Source organism: Crocodylus porosus, unplaced genomic scaffold (assembly GCF_001723895.1).
Source record: "Crocodylus porosus isolate Cpor-Errol unplaced genomic scaffold, CroPor_comp1, whole genome shotgun sequence".
Taxonomy (NCBI): Eukaryota; Metazoa; Chordata; order Crocodylia; family Crocodylidae; genus Crocodylus; species Crocodylus porosus.
This window is the reverse complement of record NW_017728948.1, coordinates 65444288-65465960: the sequence shown is the minus strand read 5'-3', so window position 1 is coordinate 65465960 and position 21673 is coordinate 65444288. Positions and strand designations below refer to the sequence as shown.

The window sequence follows — 21673 nt, the reverse complement described above, 5'->3', positions numbered from 1 at the left end:
TGTTAGGGCTGAAAATTGATTTGTAGGTTGACTTGAGAGCAAAAGATTATATAACTTCTCTTTGTTCCCACTCTCTATGCACACTTAGCTGAAAGAAAGATGTGTCATTGGAAGGCAGTGTTCTGTTATGCTAAAGTTCACAGGTTCTGCAGTGTAGAGGAAAACAGCACCAATAGAAAAACTTGTATTTTATAATTAAGATAATGTGCTTTACTGACACACAATCACATTTTTGGATGCTACAGTGTCCATGATACATCTTGGAGAGACCACAGCTGCGATTAAACATTTTTGATAACCCCATAAATATAAAATTAGGTGGCTCAGTTCAGTTTCTGATAACATCATTCATTTCAGATCATTCAATTAGTGCCGACAGAGTGGCTCTTTCCGTAAGATATAATGTCATTGTCGCTGAAAAGAAATGTACTTCCCAATGACTGTTTATCACTCTGTAATTACAGTGCAGTAGCAGCTATTCTGTATATTAGGAGTCCTTTTTTGTGCCCAAGGATCCAGCCATTCTTTGTTTTAATTTATTTTCCTTTTAAATACCTCCCGCTATTTAAGCAATAAATCCCTGTAAATCAATTGTTAGCAGCAGTTAATGACTGGTTGGTTAATTAATAGCTGAAAGCAAAGCTGAGGGTGTTCACTGTTCTAACAAATCATCAGATGTTAACTGTGGTATTATTGCTAACATACCCTGTAATCAATGGTTTCTCACAGCTACGCTACAGCTTATTTATCATTTAAAAAAGGGACCAGCTGAATTGAAATAGGTGGCAGCATTAGAAAAAAATCAGTCATTGATAGATTATTTGAATCATCTTTCTGTAACCAGCTATCATGGGTATCTGCTCTGATGAAAACTGTTTTGTATAATGAAGAGTTTCATTCGAAGGCCACTGAAATTAACTGGAGTGTTACCATCAATTCTGGTGAGCTTTGGATCAGGGTAACCCTTAATTCTGTAGGTCTTTCTAATGGAGCAGACTAACAGGACCCTAGCTTGAGGTAGGTAGAACAGTTCATAGATTGTAAGGGGCTGGGAAGGACCTGGTAGATCATCAGGTCCCGTCACCCTGCACTAGGCAGGAAAAGACAACTGGGGTCATGTGAATCCAGCAAAGTGACTGTCAGTTTCTTTTTGAAGATTTCCAGGGTAGGTGACTGCACCACCACTGGAGGGAGTGTATTGCACAGTCTGGACACTCTGGCTGTGAAGGAGTTTTTCCTGGAATTGAGCCTGAAGCGGCCTTCCAGGAGTTTGTATCCACTGCTCCTGGTCTTCCCCAAGGGTGCCTGGGAGAAAAGCTGTTCACCAAGTACTTGATTCACTCCCCAGATATAGCGGTAAGCCACTATGAAGTCCCTTCTCAGCCTCCTCTTCTGTAGGCTGAAGAGGCCCAAGTCCCTCAGCCTTTCCTTGTATAACTTGCCTTGCAAGTCCCTGATCATATAGGCAGCTTTTCTCTGGACCCTCTCAAGTTTTTGTGCATCCTTGTTGAAGTGTGGCACCCAGAACTGGACGCAGCACTCCAGCTGCCATCTCACCAGTGCGGAGTACAGTGGAAGTATCACTTCCTTAGTTTTGCGTGAGATGCAATGGTTAATGCATGTCAGTGTGTTGTTTGCCCTGCTGGCCACAGCATCGCACTGCTGGTTCATGTTCATGCAATGTCCGATCACTACCCCAGGTCCCTTTTGGCTGTGGTGCAAGTCAAATTGTCACCACCGAGCTGTAGGTATGTTGCCCTCACATGGAGCACCTTACACTTCTGAGTGTTGAACTTCATCTGGTTCCAGTCCCCCCAACTCTCCAGCCTGCCCAGGTCTGCCTGTGTCTGCATGCTCCCCCATAACTTGATATCATTCGCAAACTTGGCCAGTGAGCCTTTCATTCCCACATCAAAATCACTGATAAAGATATTGAAAAGCCCTGGTCCAAACACGGACCCCTGAGGGACACCACTGGCCACTTCTCACCAGGATGACACAGATCCATTCATGAGAACTCTCTACCTGTCCAGAACTGCTGTCCAGTGCAAAGAAGAGGGAGCCCTTAGCGTGTAGAGTATGATGTTCTTTGCCCTACAGCACAACTGTGGACAAGTGGAGTGAATTGCTGGCAGCTGCTAGAGCAAAGAGGAGAAGAAAGTGAAGATGAAGGGAACAATTGTTAAAGATCCGAAAACAAGATTGAGCTATTTCCTGCAAAATTCTTCCACTCGCAAAACAAAGCCCAAGAAAAAGTGAAGACAACGTGCTTACTTCAGGTCTTCTCCTGAAGAAGCCCAGCTGTGTTCCGAAGCTTTTGATGAACTTCTAGCTAATAAATATGGTCTTGCAGCCTTCTGATCTTTTTTGAATTCAGAGTTCTGTGAAAAAAATGTTGATTTCTGGCTAGCACGTGAACACTTCAAGAAAACAAACTTACCACAGAAGCTGATGTCCAAGGCAAAAAAGATCTACAATCACTTCATTGAAAAGGAGGCTCCCAAGTTGATAAACATAGACTTTCAGACCAAGAACCTGATTGCCCAGTTCAGAGATAACCCTTACCCAACGTGACATAACTTTAAGATGCTTAGAAGGTATTTAGCACAGTTTAACATTCTTTAGTGCATGGAAACTCTCATTTTAAGTGCCTTTAGAATGGTTTAAAGGTAACTTGTAACATCACTCTAATTAACACTCACAAGTGCTCAGCAATATGAATGAAGTTTGCACAATATGTTTTTCACCAATAGCAGGAAAAATGTGATCTATTGGGATGCAGGATGGCCAACCTGAAGCTCCAGAGCCACATGAGGCTCTTCAGAAGTTAATTTGCCTCTCCATGAATTTTTGCACAACCGCACAACATGACGTAATAGCTATGGAAGGTGGTCACCATGTACTTGTGCAAAGATTCAAGGAGATGCATATTAACTTTTGAAGAGCTGCATGTGGCTCTGGAGCCTCAGGTTGGACACCCCTGCAGAGGTAGATTGGACAGTTTTCACAAAGCTCTGTATTAAGGTGGTGTAATAGGGAACGCCTACCTCTATTAAGTAGAAAGAAAGTCTTTAAAGATTCCAGCCCAGGGTGAAGGTCATGCTTCTCCCCCAGGGACTGTATAAGAGCCTTGACCACAGAAGCCAGGCAGAGAGGGAAGAAGTAGCATAGAGACAAGAGCTCTGCTAGTGGAAATACTGGTCAGCTGTAGAGCCACAAACAGGTAAGCCCTGAACCTGAACCTGGCCTGAGGGAGAGACTGCTGTGTGGAGAGAAAATATTAGTCACTCCTCTCTCCAAATGAGCTGAGGGCCTGTAAGCACTGGAAGGACAAGATGAGAAACAAGAGATCACAAGCTGTCGAATGATGGGGAAAGCAAACCAAGTTCCTCTCTGATGCCCAAAGGTTATAGCTTGAGGGAGGTCACAGGTGGCCATCGTGCTTTGTACTCAAAAGAAACCAGAACCGCTATTGTCTTTGCCCTTCCACCCTGCATTGCAATCTGGCCCTCAGCAGTTACTCATTATCTGAACAATTTAAATGTAGAAGTTGTAACTAGGATACCTGAGCTGTAAAAAAAAGGTTCAGGCTGGACATCAGGAGACACTACTTTACAGTTAGGGCTGCCAGGCTCTGAAATGGGCTCCCAAGGGAGATGATGCTCTCTCCTACCTTGGGGGTCTTCAAGAGGAGGCTGGACAGATATTTGGCTGGGGTGATATGACCCCGGCACCTGTTCCTGCCCAGGCAGGGGGTCAGACCTGATGATCTGTTTAGGTCCCTTCTGACTCTAAGCACTATGATACTATGATCTACTTATACTCGTAAAGACCAGGAGTGGACTGTAGTATCTCCAATAACAACAATGGTAATTATAGACATAGTCATGGTGACAAATATAAGATAATCATTCATTTCAGACAGTTTTGGGGAAATATGTGAAGCATGTTGGAAATGTTAACCATTGTGATAACAACATTTTCATACCACCTCCTCCATAATAAACATAAAAATGCAAAGCTAGGAGAGACCTGAAAAGACAATCTAGTTCAGCCCCAAGCAAGACAGGATATGCTTAGACCAGGGACGGGCAATTATTGCAGGCAGAGGGCCGCTTACAGAGTTTTGGTAAGCTGTCAAGGGCTGCATGGGTAACCCTGCCCCTTGACCGGTGCCCCACCCCCCTCAGTCACTATCTCGTGACCCGAAGTTCTGCTCCCTAACCCCTGATCTTTGCCCCAAAAAGTCTTCTTTTCAGCCAGGGGCTTTGCCATCTCTGAACCAGAAAAATACCAAATTATATTCTAAAATAGAACATCTAAAATATTCATTAATTTGATTTCAAAAAATATTTTTGTCCTGGTTTACATGCATTTGTGTAGTGTACATAGAGGTGATTGTATATAATAGCTTAAAACTAAGTCTTACTCTTGTATATTGTGGGGGGGCATGGGGTTGGTATAGGTTTGTTTGGGGCTGTGGGGGGGTGGGGGAGGGTGAATAGGTGTGGGGGTGTGGCTTTGGGGTGAGGGAGCATGTGGGCATGTATGTATGGATATGTGGGGTGTGGATGGGTATGGTTAGGTTATGGGGAACTGTGTATGAGTGAGAGGGTAAGCTGGGGTGTGTGAGGGGGTGTGGATGTGAGGGTCTGTATGGCAGTGTGACAGGGGGTGTGGGTGTATGGTGGGGTGTACATGTGGGACTTACCCTACAAACACACACACACCCCGGAGTGGCCCTGTGCTCCCTGGTTCAGCAATGCAGCTGGGAGCCACATGGTGCTGGAGCAGTCCAGGGACAGGAAGGCAGGGAAATGGCTGGGGGTGGGGTGGGGCTGGGCTGTCTGCATCCTTTTGGTGGTTCCCCGTGGGTCCTACTGCCCCTGTCTCCTGTCACTTTTGACAGGCAACCAGGAGCAGATAAATATTAATTCTCTACATTTTTAAGGGTGCCATGGGCCAGATAGAATGGCCTGGCAGGCTACATCCAGCCAACAGGCCGTATTTTACCCATCCCTGGGTTAGGCCATATCCATCAGCTGATATTAAGAACTTGTCCTTGAAAACCTTTTGTGGAGGGGCCTGCTCTGATTGTTTGGCTTTCACCTTCTGCACCTATTCCGACTCTCGTCTGCCACGTCCTGATGATTGTTGATGTTATTAGTCAGGAGGTATTAATTACCATAGTAGGCTATCGACAATCCCTAACCTTTTTTTTTTTCAATGGCCCCACCTCTCCGCTGTCTTCTTTACCCACCTGTGGATTTAGGTCAATACTCAAACCAGAGTCTGTTGTAATCAAGTAACACTCTTTATTGTCCTTTGAATACCGTCCCACTCTTAACTATTACAAGACATTTTTTCTTTTTTTCAAAAAACGCTTTCAGATATTCTTTTCTTTGTTGAAGTAGTAATCACTGTGACTAACTTTCAGAGCTGCATCAAAATTTCTTTTTAATTTCTTTTGCAAGTATTTAAATGTGCTTCTCTGTTTTATCCATGAGTCCTCCCAGGAAACCGTCAAACAAAAAAACCCCACAAATCAAAGATGGGTGTCCTTATGCATTTGTTGTTTTTCCTCTCTCACTTTCTTTTTTCTTCTTCAGCATTCACCCATGCTTCTGCTTCTGGAAGCTTCTGTGCTTCTCGCACCTCTCTTCTATTCACGGGTGGACCCGCTGTAAGTCACTCTCCTCTTCTGGAGACACTCAGCTCCTTTCCTCATCCAGCCCTCTCCAGCTCACTGGGCCGACCTCCCAGATCTCCTCTCTCCACTTTCCGCTCAGGAGAAGACAGACACCACTCGTTCTCCTCCCTGCCTCATGGCTCTCCCCCACCACTCTCCCAGCTTGATTGATTTCCCCAACCTGGTGTCATCCCATGCTGGTAGTTCTTCACACCTTCAATGAAAGAACTTCTACTACCCTCCCTGGGTAATCAGCCCTGCTTCATTACTCTGACAGGTACAAAGTTTTTTCCTAATAGCCAAACTAAATCTTCGTTGAAAATTAATCATAGAATATAAGGACAAGAAGTCATCTTCTCCAACCCACTCCGCAAGGCAAGATCATCCCTATCTAAACCATTCTGCATAAGTGTTTGTCTAACTGTCTTCTAAAGCACTACTAAGGATGGAAATTTCACAACCTCTCTAGGTAAACTGTCTCAAAGCTTAACTACCCTCATCAAAATTTTTTTTCCTAATATCAGACCTAAGTCTCCCTTTTTGCAAAATAGGTAAGTAAGCTGTTTTCTTATTTTCTTTCCCCACTGACCAGGGAGAACAACTAGTCACTGTTCTCTTTATTATTACATGTCATACACGTGAAAGGAATGTAAGAAAAAGTTCTCTCAATCTTCTATATTCTAGGCTAAACATATCTAATTCCTTCAACCTTCAAGCATTACATTTTCTAAAACTCTTAAAATTCTTGTTGCTCTCTTCAGCTTTTCATTGGCTATTTTTTTAAAATATACTCTTGATCATCCAGATAGTTAATAAAAATATAGAATAGGTTGGGACCCAAGAACACACACCCTACATAGTCCCACTTGAGATCCTCTCCAATTTTGAGAGGGAAATATTGATAATTACTCCTTGAGAGTGACTTTCAACCAGTTGTTTATCTATCTGATTATTATAACCCCTTAGCTTGTTTCAGATACTGGCAAATACCTTACTAAAGTCAAGGTGTAGCTCATCTCCTGCTTTCTCTTTATGTACTAGGCCAGTTACTCTGTCAGGAAAAGAAATTATACTGGCTTGACATTTGTCTCAAACAAACTCATAGTGGCTATTTATCACCTAAGTACTTAAATATTGATTATTCACTAATTTGCTCCAAAATATTTCCAGGGATCAAAGGCTGGCGCTGACTGGTCTATATTTCCCCAGGTCTCCCTTTTCAAAGAGGTACTTTCTCCAGTCCTCTGGGAGCCCATCTATCCTGCACAAAGACTGGAAAATAATTCCTGATAATTCTGAAATAAATCATTTGTTCCAGAATCTGGCCAAGAGTTAAGCTGACTGCCTTAGCTTTAAAGTTTTTTAAGTTATGTTTGGCCCTTTCCACTCCCTGCCTCTTCCATGACTACTTAAAGATAAGTGTCAAAGGTTTAGAGATTATACTGAATAGTTCTTTAAGTACCCTAAAGTAAATTTCATCAGACCCAATCAATTTGAATGCATCCATATTATCTAACTATAACATGTTTTCTCTCTTTTCTAGGCTGCAAGCCCAGCCCCATGATAAAGTCAAGTTCATTAAGTAACTGATCACAATTAACCTGAAATATTTTTGCATTATCTATTATTTGCTCGTATTTCTGGGCTAGTAGTAGACCTGTATTTCCCTTTGTTTTCCCTAGTCCTTCTAATGTATTTATAGACTCTTTTTGTTGCCTTCCATGTCCTTGCTAATTTAAACTCATACTGTTTGAGAACAAACAATTGTTCTCTGATGTATTTTTCAATATGTTTGAAATGTTTAGATTTTCATAAGCACTTAACAGAAGTGGTTAAAAATAAACCTGAATAATTGTTTATTAAAGACACATGTTGCTTCACTGAGCAGTGAAATATGAATTCAGCTGTTTAAAGAAATGGAGGAAATTCATGCATTACTCTGTATAACAAAAATGCATCTGCAAAAGTCATCAAAACACTATGTCAGACTCAGCTGCACTAAGAATTTTTTACCCTATGTCCCTACTGCACAGACAGTAAAAACTCACTTAGAGTGTGAATATGTGTGTGTGAGACTGGCAGGGAATGATCTCCCAGCAACTCCTACCACTTTGACCAAAAGGAGGCTAATTTTGGCACAGTAATATTCCAGAACAATATTAAGTGCTCCAGCATCCAGAGTCTGACCCAAACCTGACAGAAATCAATAGACAAAAAAATCCCTGACATCATTACGCTCTAGATGAAGCCTTTTCACCCCAGCTAGTAAAAAAAGAACACTTTCTTCTGTGCGTAGATATATGGCTGAGAATGGAGGGGAAAGAAGAACATTAAAGAAAAGATTTGTGTTACTTAAGTGGAAACCTCTCATAAGCACCTACTTTATTGATTCATGTATAGAGCTTTCCACTTGCAGGGTCTCTGGGTTTTTGAAAGAGTACCTTTCTTTTTTTCCAAAATCTAAATCTACAAAATCAGACAGAACAGAAGAACTATAATTCACTCTCAAATCTTAAGTAACAACAATGGTAGCTTGCATTTGGCTAGTTGCCAAAGCTGGTCTTTTAGAATAAATATTTTATACTGACTTATGCAGGGCATGAGCTGCCCCTATGTTGTTGGGTTTAGACCTGAAGTTTTCCATTTAAATACCATGAAGAAAAGACCAAATTATTTCATTAGCTGCTTTAATTTGATTGTTCATATTACAGTACTTGATAGGCAAAAAGTCAGGAACTGTTCATCAATGACAAGAGAACAGAATTAACTTCACTGCCATATTTATAAAGACTTCTTCAAATACCCACTGTTGAGGACCTTACAGCTAGTATGGAGTGAACAATAATAGCTCCTGCCTCTGTAGCCAATGCTTCTCTAAAGTAGGCTGTTTATTCACTACTGTGACTGATTTTTTTATTTGTCTGTGTATTTGGGGAGTTCTCTGTTTCATTTTAGAACCAACTAAGTGATATTTCATATCAACTATTCCTTTCTACAGCTGTGAATGTTAAAGCTGCAGCACACTATCAAGATGCCAAAAAGTCCACAAGAGATCAAGACTTGGGAGAGGAGCAGCCTGTCCAAGCTGAAAGGCAGCAAGGCTGAAGTTGTTCACAAGGGGAAAAACATTTTTAAAAACAAGCTAAGAGTATGGACAACCTTGCAGAAGCTTCAGAAAGGGCGGGGGAGCTGCTGCTAGGGGCATGCAGCCACCGTTACTGTTTTGTAAATAGTACTGGAACTGTTTTTTATGTAAGTGAGCTAAGTTGCCCCAACTTTAACCCTGGATGAATCAGGCTCAAAGTCAGAGTGGCTTTGATACATTGCAGCTGCAGTGTCTAAGAAAGCCTTTTTCATCTTCAGCTTGTTAGGAACCTTCCTCTCAGATGTAAACTTGGTCCCAGTGACCCAGGTATGTGTCATCTCTAGGCTAGTAAATCACTGGCCTGAAGCCGAATGAGATGAGATGCTCGCTGGGAAATGGAATGGGGGATGGAACCTCTTTCAGGTTTCGTAGGTCACTGCAAGCATATCAAGCCTTTTTCAAGCTCATCCACTAGCTCCCAGTCAATTTCAGATGCTTGTTTAAAGCTTTGGTCCTAATCTTCAAAAAAACTCAACAGGATGACTGAAGTCCCAGCTACATGAAAGTCTGAATTTCAATCCACACATCACTCTAAGTGATGCAAGCTCCTAGGACAAGGCAGATCACAAAATGAAATACATGACAGGTAGAAATAAAGCACTCTCTGTAGGGGGGGAATTTGGCTATGGAATGCATAGCCAAAGGACATTAGGTGAAATCAGACTCTTCAGAAAATGCTACAAAATCTTCTCTGCAAAAGCTTTTCTACTGCATAAAGAATGATACACACAACTAGTGCTAGCCAGGAATTTCCTGGATAAATGTGTTTTGTTGTGTTTCTGTTGGAAAATACTTGCTCTTCAAAAGCAAAACTTTTTTCAAGGACATACTACTTTTGATGAAATATTCATCAGGAGAGATCTCTTGCAGTTAGAATGGGATTTCTCATAAAGGCACAATAGAAAAAGCAAGAGCCCATAACAGACCAGGGCTGTCAATAACCAAGTAGTCAGGCATACATCTGGAATATAGCAGACCCACATTCATGTCCTTGTTCTGCTTTATTCATACCAGTATGATTTCTGCCTGATTCATACTAGTACCAAAATGTCATTAGTCCATTTGAGTGCCCTAGGTCACCTATATACAAGCACAGAAGCTGTTCCAACATGCTGTAATTAGTGCATCAGCTGGTGGATGGCAATTACCGCACTCCAACAGCCTTCTGTGTCTTGTGTATCAGCATCTCTGCACTTAAAAATGGGTCATGATGCATCAAATGAGCTTTAGTTCAAGTGCCCCAGCACTATTTTTAAGCACAGGGATGCTGATAGATGAGATGCAGCTCTTGGAGATGCTCTAATTAAAGCACCACCTTCCCAACTCCTAGAGCACATGTAAAAGTGCCCCTAATAACCAGTTACTGCAGGGGCAGAAAATTATTTTGGGTAGAGGGCCACTTACTGAGTTTTGCCAAGTGGTCGAGAGCTGCACGGGTAGCCCTGCCCCTTGACAGGTCCCCCGCCCCCTGGTTATCATCTTGGGACCAGACGTCCCACCAGTAACCTCTGACCTTTGCCACCAGAAGTCGCTCCCTTTGCCCCTGAAAGTACTCCTTCAGGGGAGAGGGTTTGCTATCTTAGAACCGGAGAAAAACAAATTATGTACTAAAAATCAAATACCCATAAAAAAGTTTTAATTCAATTTTTAAAAAATATTTTAGTCCTGATTTGTGTGTGTTTGTGTTGTATATGTGTAGAATTTATTGCATAATAGCTCAAAATGCAGTCTTACTCTTGTATAGTATGTGGGGTTTGTGGGGAGCTCTGTGTGCCTGTGTGTGTGGGGGGGTATTTGTGGGATATGTGATTGTGTGTGGAGGAGGGTGTGGCTGTGAGGCTTGCAGGCAGGGTTGGAGGGTATATGGGGTGTCTGTGCACTCCCCACTGAGCCAGTCAGCACCCGCCCCCTCTCTGCAATAGCCCAGAACCCAAGTGCACTGGTACAGCCACTCAGACCAAATTTTGGGTGAGTCTCTCCAGGCTTCCAGTGCCCTGTTCCAGTCCCCACCAGCTTGTGCCACCTCCAGCTGTCCCCCAACCTGGCCAAGGTCTTCCCAGATGGCCCCCAGGTTCCTGGCAGTTGCAGGAGTCCCTGGAATGCAAAAGCATCCATGGGTCTAATCCTGCTCCTGGTACAGTTTCCCACCTATCCTGGGGCCTGGGGGTGAGCTGCTGGTGGGCCACCAGAGTGCTACATCTAGGGTGCAAAAATATCCAGCACACCTACTGGCTGGGAATGACCCTCTCAGCAGCACAGAAGTGAAAAGGGATCTCAGAATCATAGTGGACTCCAAGATGAACACGAGTCATCAGTGTGACAAAATTATTAGCAAAGCTAACTGCACTTTATCGTGCACCAGCAGATGCACGACAGATAGATTCAAGGAGGTGATACTTCCCCTCTATGCGGCATTGGTCAGACCGCAGTTGGAGTACTGCATCTAGTTTTGGGTGCCGTACTTCAAGAAGGATGTTGATAGTCTTGAGAGTGTCCAGAGGAGGGCCACTTACATGGTTAGGGGCTTACAGGACAACCCCTATGAGGAGAGACTGAGGGACCTGGACCCCTTCATCCTCTGCAAAAGAAGGCTGAGAGATGATCTTGTGGCTGCCTACAAATTCACTAGGCAGATGCAACAAGGGATCGGAGATGCTCTGTTCACCAGGGCACCTCTTGGGGTAACAAGGAACAATGGTCACAAACTGACAGAGAGCAGATTTAGGCCAGATATCAGGAAAACATTTTTCACAGTAAGGGTGGCCAAAATTTGGAATGGGCTTCCAAGGGCGGTGGTGCTCTCCCCTATCTAGGGGGAAGAGGAGGCTGGATAGGCATCTGGCTGAGTCATCTGACCCTACCACTCTTTTCTGCCTAGGCAGGGTGTCGGACTCAATGATCTGTTGAGGTCTCTTCTGACCCTTGCGTCTATGCATTTATGAATTTCCCATGCTGGCACAGGCACAAACAACCCCATTTTTGACAGGAAACAGGGGAGATAAATATTAATTTTTAAAATTATTTTAGGGGCCCCATGGGCTGGATAGAATGGCCTAGTGGGCTGCATTCAGCCCGTGGGCCATATTTTGCCCACCCCTGAGTTACTGGCTATTTTACAGTGGGTGAACATCACCCTGTCTCTCTCTCTCTTTCTCTCTGTTGTGCTCACACATACATCTGAGGCCTCAGTTTCACCCCAAAGCATAATGGAACTAACCCCCCTGGACCATCGCCCCCTAAAATCTTTAAAAATTTCACAGGACAGGTTAACTATTTCCTGCCCATTTCTATTCACAACACTGGCCCCCATGTCACTCACTCTACTTCACCTCTTCCAGAAAACCCTAAAACCATAGTACGTACAAAACAGTCAACCAAAAAAAAACAAACCAAAAATCCTTCCACAAGGAAGCCAAGTCTCCCTTTTGAAGACAAAAGCCAGAGACCCCATGAAATCCACTGGGTGCCTTGGTGTTGCTACTTGTTCTATATGGAACATATTCAGACATTACTGTGCTCATTTGCCAAATAAGACCCTAGAACAGAGAGACATTTTGGCATAGTTCTCTCAAAAACTGGATTTGCATGTATGATTCATTATGATTAATAGGCCAGATTTTCAAAGGTAGTTCAATAGCTAAAGATGGATATAGGATTGTGGACAATTTCCACAATCACCACAAAGCCCAGGTGCCAAACTTTTACTGAAATCAATTAAACTGAAAATCTTATGTCTAGGAAAATATCCTACAGGGAATCCAATTTTTTAAAATTTATTTGGAAAAATCCACTACCAGACCAAAACAACCCACATCATTATAAGATGTTGCTTCCTGCTTGGATATCCATCTCCCCATCCTATTCTCTGTCAACAGCACCATAGGGCGTCCCAGCTATGGAGGAGTAGGTAGTTTCTGTATCAAGGGTGGGCTGGATTCAGTCCACCAGGCCATTCTATCAGGCCCATGGAGCCCCCAAAATGTAGAAAATTAATATTTATCTTCCCCTGGCTGCCTGTCAAAGATTACCAGGTGTCAGCAGTAGCAGGACCCAGGGGAAGCCGATGGCAGGACCCAGTGGCAGAAGCAGCAAGGACCCCCCAGCCCCAACCCCCAGCTGGAAGCTTCTGCCTAGCAGGGACTTCTGGCTTAGCAACCCTGGGACTGTTGCTTTACTCTTCCTCCATCTAAGTGTGGTGAATCAGATAAGAATGGGTGTGGGGGGAAGGATCACCAGCACAGCTGGAGCCAACCTGGCCCAGCTGGCACCATGTGGTTCCCAGCTGGCTCCTGCTGCACTGTATAGTCCCTGCCCTGCAGCTGGGAACTGTGCACCACCAAAGTGGTGGCCAGGGAGTGGCAGGCAAGAGAATAGGCAGGGGAACAGTGGCAGCAGGTGGGGAAGGAATTGGCAGGAAAAAGGCAGTAGCAGGAGACATGGGTGGGAAGTGACAGTGGGCAGGAGGAGCAGCAGGAGTGAGCTCAGAACCATGAATGCTCGGCTGGCTCCTGCTGCATTTGGTGGTCCCAGCATTACAGACAGGGATCACATGCTGCCGGGAGGTGGCCGGCAAGGCCAGCTGGCTCCATGCCATGCTATGCAGTTCCCGGCTACAATGCCAGGACCACAGAATGCAGCAGGAGCCATCCCAGCCCCCATGATTCCAAGATGTTTCCTGATGCTGCTTCTGTCATGGAGACCATGCACCTGCAGCTTCCACGCTGGAGCCAGCTCCCTTCCCTGCTCCCTGATGCTCAGGTCCTCAGACTCTGCTGGGAGTGAAAGGAGCCCCACCCCCTGCTGACTACAGTGCAGGGATTTCTCTGGTATTGGTGTGGGAGCTGCAGGCATGTGGTGCGGAGCCCCCATGATAGAGGTGGCTGAGCAGGCTGTGCTTCTCAACCCCCATGTGGAGTGCTGGCTGGAGTCATATGCTGCTGGGCACCAGCACCTGCACCTAGCGTGAGCTTCCTGAGCCTGAACTGCCTGTTGCTGCTGCTAGCAGTCAGGGCTGCACGCCATGTGAGGGAGAGTGTGGGAGGCTGGTGTGGCCCAACCTCCCTTACACCCCACAAACCTCACACAACCACACCCAGCTCCCACAACCCCCAATGACATATACACAAATCCCAGCATACCCTCTGCCTCCCACACAACCTCACAACCCCCCCCACACCCCACCATACACACATCCCCCATATACCCTCCACACAATATAAAAGAGTGAGACTTTATTTTTGAGTTATTATGGAATTCCTTCTATATACAGTACACAAACACAAATCATGGCCATCCAGGTGGGCTGCGTGCTGCCTGAGCTCCTAGGGGAATGATCCAACTTCCTGGGAGCCCACCAGCATGCCACCTCTCCCATGAGGCTCCCTGGGCTTCCAATGCCTCGCACACCAAGGTGAGGGATGGTGTATAAATCAAGGTTGAATTTTAAGAATTAAAAAATTGTCTTCAAAACTCAACTTATACACTGTGAAATATAGTAGATCGTTCCTTCCAGGCTTTAAAAATCTCCAAGCACAGAGATTCCACCACCTCTCTATTTAACTTGTTCCAGTGCTTCACCACCCTCCTAGCGATAAAGTTTTTCCTAATATCAATCCTAAACCTTCCTTGCTGCAATTTGAGACCACTGCTCCTTGTTCTGTCCTTGTTCCATCCTCTTTGGAACCACCCTTCAGGTAGTTAAAGGCTGCTATCAAATCCCCTCTCAGACTTCTCTTCTCCAAACTAAATAAACCCAATTCCTTCAGCCTTTCCTCATACATCATGTACCCCAGCCCCCAAAACATTTTAGTTGCCCTCTGCTGAACTCTCTCCAACTTGTCCACATCTTTTCTATAGTCAAGAGCCTAAAACAGTACTCTAGATGTGGCCTCACCAGCACAAGAATAGAGCAGAATAATTATTTCCCTAAATCTGTTTGCAAAGCTCCTACTAAGGCAGCCCAGTATGCTCTTAGCTTTCTTGGCAACAAGGGCACACTGCTGATTCAAATCCAGCTTATTGTCCACTATAACCCCCAGGTCCTTTTCTGCAGAGCTGCAACATAGTCAGTCAGTCCACAGGCTGCAGCAGTGTATAGGATTCTTCCATCTTAAGGGCAGGACTTGGCACTTGTCTTTGTTGAACCTCATGAGATTTCTTTTGGCACAATCCTCCAATTTGTCTAGGTTGCTCTGAATCCTAGCCTACCCTCCAGTATATCTATTATCTACACACACACCCCCAGCTTGGTGTCATCCATGAACTTACTCAGGGTGCAATCCATCCCATCTTCCAGATCATTAATAAAAATATTGAACAAAACCAACCCCAGGACCAACCCCTCAGGCACTTCACTTGATACCAGCTGCCAGCTAGACATTGAGCCACTGATTACTATCCTTTGAGCCCGACAATCCATCCAGGTTTTTATCCGCTTTACAGTCCGTTCATCCAACCCATACTTCCTCAGTTTGCTCTCAAGAATGCTGTGGCAAGCAGTATCAAAAACCTTGCTTAAGTCAAGGTATGTCACGTCCACTGCTTTCCCTGCATCCACAGAGCCAGTCATCTCACCACTGAAGGCAATCAGATTGGTCAGGCATGACTTGCTCCTGGTCACAATACCAGGAGTATGAAAGCTGAAGCCAAGGGTTAACAAATTAGGAGTCTAAGAACTAAAGGGGGTCATGAATCAAAGGGGTCATGAGTCAAAGTCAAGGATCACAAACCAGGTATCAGTCAGTCTGAGGTGTTAAGTCAGGGACTGAGATGGGCTCCAGTCAAGCCAGGAGCAGGAACAATCAGGAATACACAGGGAAGGAACAGAGCAATCTCAGGCAGACATAGGCACTAGACAGGGGTACACAGAACCTAGGCAAGAACGCAGGCAGGAGAAAGGCAAAGGTTCAGGTTAGGGAATAGGGGGTGCATCTACATGAGTATGCATAACCAGGTATCATTATTAATAAACTGATTATGTTGGGGATCAGGAATCAGGACTAGGAATTGAGAACTAGGACTAGCAGCAAAGAATCAAGTCTAGGACTCAGGAAGCAAGAGCACTAGGCAGAAGAGCCTTCTCGACTGAGAGGCAACAAGGCACATCAAGGACTGCTGCTCATATGCACCAGTCACAACCAAGCTTTTTTAATGGGGCCTACCTAGCAGCACTCAGGTAGCTGGCAACCAGGGCCAGCTGGGGGCTTGTCTGTCTGCATGCTGTCGTAACTCCTGACAGGCTAGGTTTTCAGATAAATTTCAATTTTGCCCATTACTGTGGCTGTCCCTAACAAAATGAGACAAAGCCTCTTGGAAATGAGAGTTTTGGATCATTTAATAATTTCTATTGGTGTTGTTATAATTTCTGAGAAAGCAGAAGTATTCTTGGAGCTTATTTTTCTCCACTGTCAAAGGCTCCCTCAGTGGCCTGATACAAGTCACTTATTCTCTGTCCCTCCAACTCTATTTCTGTAAGATACGATATTTATTTACCGGCTCACAATGTGCTTGTCACAGTGCTTTCCCATGGTGTGCCTTCATATCTTAGGAAAGGAAGGTTCACCTGAAAAGTAATCTCCCATTCATGTAATGCATTCTGTGTTTCCCACTGTGACTGCTCAATAAACATTTAAAACATACAGACTAATTATTGTCTTCTTAAACAACAGGGAAACAGATGCAGCACTTGGACAAAGGAGTTTGCAGTAACATCCAATTATTTGTTTTCACTGCACATTAACAAAGTATAAAAGAAAATTAACTATATTGATTAATGTATTGATTTCTGCAACTGACGTTGGTTCCCTTTTGGACTGCCTCAGGAATTGTACCTTTGGCAAAAGCAGTTACACAGTACCAGGCACATAACACAACTACATTTCCGTTAGTGAGTGCCATTTGTTACTTCTATCGATAATTGTGTTATGTGGAAACTGTGTTTTCTTGTCACCCCTTGAGCTGCCACAGTATAGCAGATTCCATATAGCACATGAGCTATGAGTATCATCATACAGACCCTCAGTATAACTAGCATCTTATTTAGGGATTTTTAAGGCTTTTTCATGGCTCTAGGCATAGTAAGGCTTTTAGTTATATTGCATCTAATTCTACTCAGCTAACTGAGAAGACTCCTTCACGTCCATGAAGACTCTATAGAAACTGTACTGAAATCCTGTATAATTTAGGACTCTTTAGAGAGTAACAACTTTTCTACAGTTTCTTCTGTACAATGGAAGTCAACAGTGGGTTTTGAATAGTGACAAATATATCCCTAATGTATAATTACATGGGATTGGTCTCTATTTCCCACCCCCCTCCTCCCCCACTGAAAAAAACACACACTTATTGAAAAGTTATCAAACCCTACAGGATTTTTCCCAACCAGTATAGCAGTTCAAAGAGACACAGTCTGTAATATGTTCTTGTGATGCCTCATTAGTTTACAGTTGGGGCCTATACACCACGTGAGCCACACCAACTGTGGAGGGGCACATACACCAACTACTTCAAGTCACAGTCCCTCAGCACCCCCGCAGCTGCCCTCCCCGTCACCACATGAGCTGATGGCTCTTCCCTTCAGATTCTTTGATGCACCATGCCATGTTCTGCCCTGATCCTCCAACCCCCTTGGGGCAGGAGCAGAAAGGAAAAATGAAGGAGGGAAAAGGAGCCTAGAGGCTCTGGCTGCAGCTGGAGCCATAGATGAAGGAGGCCTGAGGGCCTAACATTAACCTCTTGTGAACGGCATGCAGCCCATGGGTTACTAGTTGGACAGCCTTGGTTTAGAGCATCTTAAATTATTGCAAAATCAGTGCATTTTTAAACATGCTATTGAAAATCCATAAGCAAGAGACCAAAAAATCTATATATATATAATCAGTAAGGGATTGATGATTATGTTGCTTTCTGATTAGATATAGTATGATAGTGCTTCTTGCCAAATTGTGGTAGGAGCTATGTATGTAAATGATAGTCCTTCTCTCAACAGCTAATAGTTGTACTATGATACAAGAAGTGGGTGTAATAAGCAGTTAGACAGCAGAGAGAGGGAGGCAGATCCAAATAGTAATAAGAACATAGAACAGGCTAGATACGCATAGCTAGCTGAATTTCATGTCAGAGGTATATTGATCACAGGCTCTCCTCAGTCAAAATAATGAAACTAAAGTACCTTACACCATTTTAGAGTCAGCTTAATGAAAATGAGAAGGGCCACCCCAGGTATGAAAACTGACAGGAGTCTACCCTACAAAGGAAAGCTCTCCTTAACTAATACATCTTAGTTGGAAACTAAATCAGTTTTTGGCAGTGTACTGATAACAGCATGTACCGTGTGTGTGTGTGTGTGTGTGTGTGTGTCTAGATATATGAAAGGTTATATAAACTCCATGTCACATGGCTTTTTCCAGCTTGCAAAAACTTACTGACCCAAAATGGATATAGTATTTTTTTACGTATGAAATGTTTTCTATATGAATACAAACTATTTTATTTTGGTGTGTTCAGGCAAATCAAGTTCAACATTAAACTTCATTTCTCAACAATACTGCAGTACCTGATGTCCTCATTCTGTACCTCAGTACCTGATGTCCTCATTCTGCAAGATGTGAGCAGTGGGGTCCCCCAGGGCGTGGTCCTTGGGCCCACACTGTTTAACATCTTCATCAGCGACTTGGACAAGGGGGTGGAAAGCACGCTGTCCAAGTTTGCTGATGACAGTAATATGTGGGGCGAGGTGGACACACTTGAAGGGAAAGAGAGGCTGCAAATAGATTTAGACAGACTACAAAAGTGGGCAGATGAGAATAAGATGGGGTTCAATGCAGACAAATACAGGATGCTGCACCTTGGGAGAAGGAATCCACAGCATACATACAGGCTGGAGAGTTCCCCTCTTGAAAGCACAGAGGCAGAAATGGGATCTTGGAGTCATTATGGACTCCAAGATGAACATGAACCACTAATACCAGGCCACAGCCAGCAAGGCCAGCCATACATTGTCATGCATCCAAAGGTGCACCTCAAGCCAGTCCAGAGAGGTGATACTCCCCCTCTATGCAACTTTGGTCAGGCTGCAGTTGGAGTACTGCGTCCAGTACTGGGCGCCGCATTTCAAAAGGGATGTGGCCAGCCTGGAGAGGGTTCAGAGGAAGGCCACCCGCTTGGTGAGAGAGCAGCAGGACAGGTCCTATGAGGAGAGACTGAGGGACCTGAACCTGTTCAGCCTCGGCAAGAGGAGGCTGAGGGGGAACCTGGTGGCTGCCTACAAACTCATAAGGGGTGATCAACAGCAAATAGGTAGAGCCCTTTTTTCCCCAGCACCACCTGGGGTGGCAAGGAACAATGTTAAAAAGCTGATGGAGAACAGGTTCAGGTTAGAGATCAGAAGGCAATATTTTACAGTTAGGGTGGCCAAAATCTGGAACCAACTTCCCAGGGAAGTGGTCCTCGCCCCTACCTTGGGCAAATTAAAGAGGAGGTTGGATGATCACCTGTCTGGGGTCTTATGAACTGAGCATTCATTCCTGCCTGTGGCAGGGGGTCAGACTAGATGATCTGTTCAGTTCCCTCCTGATCCTAACTACTATGAAACTATGCCCTATGAACCGGACTTCTTGACTGGACTATGCCTACATAATACATTGTTCCACGAGTCACACAATGCAAATCATGGCTTAGGCAGAAACAAGAATGTAGTGCATTAGGGAAGATGTTGTCTGGCCATGGAGCCCAGGCAGTAGGGCAGGGGTGGGCAAAATATGGCTGGCAGGCCAAATCCGATCCCCTGGGCACTTTCATCCAGCCCACGGTGCGCCCCACCGCAACAAATTGTGTCCCACCCAGCCCTTCTGCACATGAGGGAGGGAGCCAGGTGCCTACACCCACCCCCAACATCCAGCAAAGCTGGTTACTCAGTGAGGCACTACCCCAAATGTCAAGTAACCTTCAATTATCACTCCCATAATACATCTGGGATCCTGCTGGGAAACACATCCTTTCAGTGTACCAATGGGTCTCTCACTATTCATAGAACCCTGGAGGACACCCATAGTCTGGTAATAAATGGGTCTAAATTCTACGTGCTGTTAGGTTCTACTTCTTGTAATCAATCTCAGTGCAGGTTGGTGGGGAGCCAATGTGCCCCTTCCTACACCTTACAGGTCATTCGGAAGGGCCGAACTGGGAGCACAACCTGTAGGGACCTCAGCACTGTAGCCACTCTAGGCTTGTTCTGGCTATGCGGGAATGATGCCCACAAGATTTTGATGTGGTATTGTACTGGCACCTGTACCCTGGGGATACTTGTCCCAGAATTTGACTTATACCTGAACCTCTCTCTGCATAAGGTGTTTAATCTCCCACATGGCTTGCCCAGATCTAGGCAAGCTGTTGAAAACCCACTGGTTTGCTGACCCACAGGATTCCATCAATTTACTAGGGCATTTCTCCCTTGGTTGAGGGTAGCTGAATTAGAAAGAACTGTTGTAAACATTTCTGGAGTTACAGAAAAAATTTTTTTAATGCCAGTGCTGATGCTTTAGGAGCTCTTAATGATGAAATCACTCAGGTAGGGCCGGTGGCTACTGAAAACCGTATGGCTTTGGATTATCTCTTAGATGCCCAGGGTGCGGTCTGTGCTGTTATTAATCACACTTGCTGTACCTGGATCGATCAGCACCAACGAGTGGAAAAAGACCTCTGCACCATAAGAAGGCAGTTGCAGGTGATCCATGTGGTTGCAGAGGAGAAACCCTTTGATTGGTGGGAGTGGCTACCAGATGTAGGGGGATGGTTGAAATCCGTGCTAAAAATGGTGCTCAAGGAGGTGGCCTATGAGTGTGAACAACAAGAAAATGTCAAAGGCCATATGAATATAAAGGTGTAAGCACAAGCACTTACAAGGGAGGAATGATGAGGAACGGAAAAGTACTGAAAGGAGTGTATACGTGTCAGTATACACATGTCAGGATGGCGGGGGATGTGATGTGGGTGAAGGCCAAGGGAGAACAACACGGTGGCCTTCAGGATAAGTTCATCAGGAGACAGCTTGAGAAAACTCGCTTGGCCCCGCCAGACACTGAGATGAGTTGCTGTCAGACTGCCAGAGCCTGTTGCAAGGCAGGTTGACCTGTATGTGATTTATCAGTATATAAAGCAGCCTGTTTTTTACTCTTGTTGAGCATCAGCCACCTCTTGCTGATCTCCCGTGGCCATGCAAAATAAAGTGCTTCTGTTAGTCAAACAGTGATCCTGTCTGATCTTCCACCTCACCCCCACCACACAAACCTCCCACCCCACACTCCACCATACACACCCAACCACAACCCACACACAATATACAGGATTAAGAATTTATTTTTGAGTTATGATGCAATCACCTCTATATACAGTACACAAACACAAATCATGAAAAAAATATTTTTTGTAATAAAATTAAAATGTTATAGTAGGTGTTTGACTTTTAGAGTATGATTTGGGGTTTTTTTGGTTTTAAAATGGCTACCCCTCTCCCAAAAGGAATATTTCCAGGGGCCAAAGGGAGAGGCTTCTGATGGCAAAGGTCAGGGGTTAGGGGCGAGGCTTCCTGTCCCAAGATGGCGACCAGGGGGTGGAGCACCTGGTAAATGGCAGGGGTACCCATGTAGCCCTGGACAGCTCACCAAACCTTGTTAAGCCACCCTCCACCCAAAATAATTGCCTACCCCTCCTGTCGGGGTTTATGGGAGCAGGAAGCAAATGAACTACAACATCCAGGATGCAATGTGATATCATACATCTAAATCTCAAACAGCCCGAAAACAAAACATTTTGGTACTGCCCAACAAACCTACATGTTTTAT

General features: G+C 44.6%; 1 pseudogene; it reads left to right on the top strand.

Moving 5' to 3' along the window:
- Window positions 1-2079: 2079 nt before the first annotated feature.
- Window positions 2080-2574, top strand: LOC109321864 (annotated as a pseudogene).
- Window positions 2575-21673: the final 19099 nt, after the last annotated feature.